We start from the raw sequence: 7,052 nt of genomic DNA, 5'->3' as shown, positions 1-7,052 counted from the left end.
GACACAGAGATACACACACAGTGGGAGAAAGTCACCAAGTGAGGGTCAGCTGGCAGTCAAAGAACCAAACAATATCCAAGGTTACCTACAAGGAGAGCTGGCGCAATTAATTCAATGATCCAGATTTTAAAACTCTAGAAAATGAGAAAAAAACATTTTTTTAAAAAGTCATCCATTTATGATATTTTTGTTAAGGCAGCACTAGGTAACTAAGACATTTAAGTGTTACTGTACTTACCACAAAAAGTAAGTCCTGGTGACATAGTGGATTATATGTCAGGCTGCTAACTGAAAGGCCAGCAATTCAAACCCACCTGCTGTTCTGCAGGACAAAGATGAGGTGTTCTGTACACTTTTGGAATCAAAGGGACAATGCTATTCTTTCTGAGAAGATCACTGTGAGTTGGACTGACTAGATGGCATTGGGTTGGGTGGATGGGTACTTACCATTCATAGCAACTCAGGTGAGTCCAATCACAATCATGACACAGTAGACAGTGGCTACGCCTCCATGGAGAATCGACTCTATAAACAACCTGAGAACCTACTAGCTAGCTGGAGAGAACTAGAACCCTAAATGTTCATTTACAAAAGCTTTCTTTCCTGAAAAGGAGAGAATTTTTAATAATATGTATTTCAGCACATAAAAATTAATGAGTAGTTTATAAATTAATGAGTAGTTTATAAAACAGATTGAAAATGTGTAGGTATCAATGATCTAATTTGAGGATTGTTGTACAATGAATTGCATAGGGCCATGCTAGCTGTAGTCTGTTATATCCACCAGATGGTTTCTTTCTGATGGTCTGTGGGAGAGAAGGCGAGGGAAGATGCTGATAGGATCGTAGGGATCACTTGTGAGCACTTGTTAAGAGAGTTCATTGTGATTGAGTGATTGTTAAGGTGGTTACTTTTAATTATGATAATAAACACTTAGAACTGTGAGATGGAGATGGGAACTCTTTGTCATCCTGCTGAGCCTAAAGTGAGCCATTCGGAAGCAGGAAGAGGGAAATAGCATGACCTTCAAGAAAGAAGGGACAGGAGTAGAACATCCTTTTTAGAGCCCAAGAACATTGCACATTGAATCTTCTTGATACAGGGACAGAAAGCTGTGATGTCAGAGAAGTGGCAGAGAAGCAGCAGCAGCTGAACTAAGAGCATGAGACAGAGAAATAGATTTCCAATCCATGGAGCAAGTTAAACTGAAAGCCTTCCGACAGGAGGCTCACAAGCCGGGTGAGGTGTCTCCAGGCACTTATTTTATGAGGTTTGCTGAACCACAGAGATCATCTGAGTGCCTTCCAACTGAGGTTTATGGAGGAGTAGAGTGCCCTCTTGGCATTTATTGGCAGCCTTAAAAATAATTAAGAAATAAAACAACTTTGTAACATTTCCAGAGCAGGAAAGAGGCTAAGGGGGTTATGGCCATATTGCTGAGAGGCCAGGGACCAAAAAGAGGCCTGCCTACAGTCATGACTGGGAAGAAGCTGCCCTGATCAAATAACTGTGTCTTGAGCATTTCTGATCCTGAGTTGTAATTTTTTTAATTCCCTGATAAAACCCACAATCAAGAATATGACCTGTGAGTTCTATGTGGCCATTACCATGAATGATCAAACCCAGCGAACAACAGAATTCTGTGGGAGGGCTGGTTGGTAAGGAAGGTTGGAGGGTGGAGGTACATAACCTTGACCTCATAGGAAGTTTCCTTGGGCCAATGCCAATGTTGCTTCTCCTTCCCACTAGTGAACCCAGAAAAGGTCAGATGATGCCCCTGTCTTTTCATAGGGACTGTATGAAGACATACTTCATAATACAAATCAAAAGGATAGTTCTCATGGATATAATCTGTTTCAAGAAGCTAACACCATAATTTACTCATAAATTCATTTTAGTCATCCTTATAAAACACACGCACAGTACTTAGATGCTGTTTTACTCAGATAATTGGCCTTGAACATTTGTTCTGCTGTTCCTCCAGACGTTGTTCAGTTCATTGACTTTTGCAGAACAAGAACGATGAACTCTGTGATTCGAATTGGTTATCAGTAATTATAATAATAATACCCATCATGTGATTGTCAAAGATTCATGCTTCAAAGTTAAAGAAAAATACAAATGTTAAGTAATTTTGTCTCAGTAATTGTCAATATTAATCCATCATATACAATTGAAAATCTGAGATGTCAGTACATTTATTAGAATACAAGGAGCACTGGTGGCATCTTGGGTAGTGAGTTGGAGTGCTAACTGCAGGGTCAGCAGATCAAAACCACCACCTGCTCCAAAGGAGTAAAGATGCAGGTTATGCTGCCTTAAAGATACAGCCTCAGAAACCTAAATGGGAGTTATTTTCTATCCTATATGGGCACAACGCATCAGAATCAAGTTTACTTTATTTTTTATAAGAATGCACTCTATAACCTCAATCCTAACCTTCTGTTTATTGGTTTCTATATTTGCTTGCTTTCAGTTTTGACCCAGTCACAACCCTAAGGAATCCACTCTTATCTCATAAAGACGACTGTTTAGCATATCGTTTATCACCCTTCTCTGTACACATCAACTCCCTACTTCATTTAAAGATGCCAGGTGCAATATTACCATGGATATCAGACTCCTAAAGGGGATAAGTTGTCCTAAATGCTTGTGCAAGACTCCCATTATGGTACTTTGAGGTACATGTTAACAGAGAATACAGTCCTAAGTGTTCATTTAAGAAAGCTTTCTTTTCTGAAAAGACAAGATTTTTTAATGATATGCACTTTCAATACATAAAAAGCATTGAGCATTATCTTCATCATTGGTAATTGTACCATCATTCTCATAAAATAGTTAACTCACATTTGCTTCTGGAAGTCTGGATTAAATCAAACTCTCGTTCCTCTAGCCGTGCTGCACGATGGCTGCACATTGGTGGGTGCTCATTCCTCGGGCGTTTGGAAAAGATTTCGGATCTATTTTAACATGTGAAGCCATTGGAATGCATAGCGCGTTGAAGAAAGTGTTTTAACTGTAGGTCTTGCCCTTTCTCTTGCTCAACTTAAGTGTCTTTTTTAGATCAGAAATATATTTATTTGATGAAATGAGTCATGAGCATATTTTAATAATTTTCAGTAATTCCATAAGGGTAACATCTGGTTGTTTACATCAAAAGGCAAAATGTGGAATTCATAAGCATTTATAAATAATATGTATTTTAGATCAGATGAATTCTCTGCCTATGAAGTTTTCACTCTACCACCAACAATGAACATATACACTTAAAAGGTTAATTGATTGTTCTCTCAGGAGTAAATATGTTCTTTAATAGCATAATATAGGTTTTGAAATTAATTTCCACTTTGCATTGCAATTCTGTGGAATCCCATCTCGTAGAAATGAGTCTACTTTTTTTAGGAATGTGGCCTCTTCATGATCAAAACTACACTGCAGGGGAAAAGTAGGGATTTAACACAATCCCTAAATGATTGTTTAGTGGTCTAAAATAATCACTTCAATTTCTAAACATAGCTACTTTATTTCTGAGTGTGTTTTTTGCCCTCTGGGAAAAGCATTCAACACGCATTGATCAAAGTCAATTGAATTAGGGTTCTTCCTTATCCTTGTTCTTCTTATTCTATTTGCCGTTGTGCAGGTATGCTAATTAAAACCATACAAGGAACTGGTACAGGCAGTGGGTGCCTCTGAGAAATTGTGGGTACCCTTGTAGACCCCGCAATAAAGCACCCCAATAAAGAGAGTGGCATGGGTTTGTTTGCTGTTTCCCAGTGTGTGTATGTGTTTATCAAATATTATGCAGTATTATAGAAAAACGTCCAGGACATGACACAGAGACATGAAGTGAATACACACCTTTGGATTTCCTTGACAAATGGTTGTCACAAACCTTCAGTTTGTCAAAATTGCATGAGAATGAAGCACAGGAAACTGAGGTAGGGCTGGATTTGTGTCTGCAGTACCTGCAGGAGGCAACATTCTGACTTCAGCATTTCGAGCTGAAGCTGCTCAGCTCCTCCTCCGAACACGGGCTCCCTTTGAATTACAGGGAACTCTTACCATGCCACTCTGCTCTCATCTTTAACCTTTCCCTCCTCCTAATGGGGTGCTCCTTCCTTCAGTGCAGAAGGAAGATAAACCATTAAACCAATTCATATAAATGTGAGCACCGAGTATCCCCCTCTTCTACCCCGACCTCCCCTGATAAAGATGTAATCAGCAAATAGTCAAATGTTTGTTAACTGTACACAATTTCCTCTGATAGCCCTTCCTTTTTAAATCAAAGTAAGATTTATTATCATTAGTTAGAGATCCGTTTCAGAGAATCCCGTGATTTGTAGGCCTAGTTCAACTTTCCCATCTGCATGTAACGTGTGTAGTATCAATTCACAAGTTGACTGGGCATTAAATGAGTTACTATTTTTTAAACTCACTTTATTTTTTTTAAATAATCATTTTATTAGGGGCTCATACAACTCGTCACAAGCCGTACATACATCATTTGTGTCCAGCACATTAGTACATATGTTGACATCATCATTCTCACAACACCCACTTTCCACTTGAGCCTTTGGTGTCAGCTCCTCATTTTCCCCCCTCCCTTCCTGCTCCCCCCTCCCCCGAACCCTTGATAATTTATAAATTATTATTATTTTTATCATATCTTACCCCAGCCGACGTCTCCCTCACCCACTTCTTCTGCTGTCCGTCCCCCAGGGAGGAGGCCATATATAGACCTTGTCATCTGTTCCCCCTTTCTCCCTCACCTTACCTCCACCGTCCCACTATCACCACTCTCTCCACTGGTCCCGGGGAGTCATCTGTCCTGAGTCCACTGTATTTCCAGTTCCTATCTGTGCCAGTGTACATCCTCCGGTCCAGCCGGATATGTAAGGTAAAATTGGGATCATGTTAGTGGGGGGGAGGAAGCATTTAATAACTAGAGGAAAATTGCATATTTCATCGCTGCTATACTGCGCTCTGATTTGCCCCTCTCCTCCCCGCAGCCCTTCTGCAAGGAGATGTCCAATTTCCCCCGGATGGGCCCTGGGTCCCCACTCTGCACTCCCCCTCATTCACAATGTTATAATTTTTTTTTTTTTTTGGTCTTTGATGCCTGATACCTGACCCCTTTGCCTGGGACACATTAGGTGCTTAATAAATGATAACAATAATTATAGTTATTATAAGTAATAGCCCTTAGGGGATATTATATATATAAATGCATATGTATCACCTTACCAGAGACACGACTCTTGGAAAGAAGTAGATTCAATTCAAAATCGATACAACCTGTCTCTCTGGAAAGGTACTCATTCTCCATCAGGGCTGTGCAATCAGAAGCACAGTTCCAGAGTGAAATTATATCCTTCCAAGTAGAAAACTGAAAAGGAAGATCATGGGCAAAAATGGGAAAAGGGGCAGAGGCACAATTTAGCAACATCCCCTGGTTTGAGGTCTGACTTCACTTCCTTTATTTCTCAATCAGTTTTGATGTTTTTTTCTCTTTTCGAGAACTCTGCATGCCAAAGAACCTCAGAGGCCACTCCCAAAGCCTCTTCTCTATCTACGCACACTCCAGATATGATTAGTAACCATGGTGACTCTCAAATTTATATTTACAGCATTAATTTATTTTGACTGATCTCTGAACATATATTCAGTCAAATATTTTACATCTGCACTTGACCTTCTCCAAATTAAAAAATTGAGTAGATTACGACTGATGGCAGCTCAGTGGAAGATTTCCTGGACCAAAAATCTTTATGTTTCAGCAGAACAGCTGGTGGATTTGAACCACTGACCTTGAAACTAACCATCCAAAACTTACCCAACAGGGCTATCAGGGCTCCTTTGGCACTTACAGAAATATCAAAACTGTGTGTTCAAAGTTGTCCTGCCCGTAAGTCTTTCCCATAACAGAAAATGGAGACATCACCCACCAGTTATTTAAGCTAAAAACCCAGAGGTTATCATTAATGTTTCTTTTATCAGACATAACAAAACAACTAAACTTCCTCTATCCCTGGGGACTGCATTGCTCTGCTCCCTGCACTGCTCTGCTGCATGACCCCGGAGGTTGGCTTCAGCGTAGTGAGCTCAGGGTGGGCACAATTCCCTCTGTGTGTCTCTAGTGTTGTCCCCAATGGTGCTATGGGTCGATGAGGAATGCTGTGTCCCATGGTGAGGCTGACCCTATGTTCATCTCTGTGCATTTCTGTTCTGAGCAGAAACATTGTCCTTAGGGCTTGGTGAGCCAGGATGTGCTGCACTATTTTTTCCCCCACCCTTCCCCACTTGTGGCTCCTGTGTGCTCTGACCAGACCAGTTTCTCTTCTTGAACTGTAGCTTCAGCACTGTCCTCTGAAGTGAATTCTGGTGGGGAGGGTGGTGCTGTCCACTTAGTTAGTAATGGGGCTGGTCCCTCAGGCCTCTCTATCGGTTCTCTGCTTCATGTCAGTGTGTTGCATTCTTGTCTTGGAACTCCGGGTTGAAGTCTGATCCCTCTTTCCCTGTGGAGACGCAATCAGCACCCTCCCCCTGTGTGGGTTAGTGCCCTGTTACCCCGGCTACCCATACCCTTTTCCCCCCTCCCTTTTAATGGGCTACCATATGTATCCCATATGTATCCCTGAGTTTAGTCTGGCCCCTGCCATATTACCTGGACCTCACCCCAGGGATGTATGTATACAGCATCTCCTTCCCTGTGCCCCTTTTGAATGTTTTGAGCTTACCACAGCAGATGCATATAGTACATGTCCTTTTGTGCTTGGCTTACTTCACTTAGAATAATTTCCTGCAGTTCTTCCCATGCAACGATGTGCTTCATGCATTCATCACCACTTTTTAGAGATGCGTAATACTCCATTGTGTGTATGTACCAGAGTTTTTTAATCCATTCATCTGTTGATGGAAATTTGGGCTGTTTCCAATTCCTTGCAATTGTGAGCTGTGCCGCGATGTACTCAGTCTTGTGATGGTACATAGCATGTCTACCCAGAAGGGATGAACCTTCCAGAAGAGAGAACAAAGGGATGAGAGTTCCAGGG

This window comes from Echinops telfairi, unplaced genomic scaffold (genome assembly GCF_000313985.2).
Source record: "Echinops telfairi isolate 266 unplaced genomic scaffold, ASM31398v2 ScPeMD7_1;HRSCAF=3_0, whole genome shotgun sequence".
NCBI lineage: Eukaryota > Metazoa > Chordata > Mammalia > Afrosoricida > Tenrecidae > Echinops > Echinops telfairi.
The sequence above is the reverse complement of the archived record's forward strand: the minus strand, read 5'-3'. Positions refer to the sequence as shown.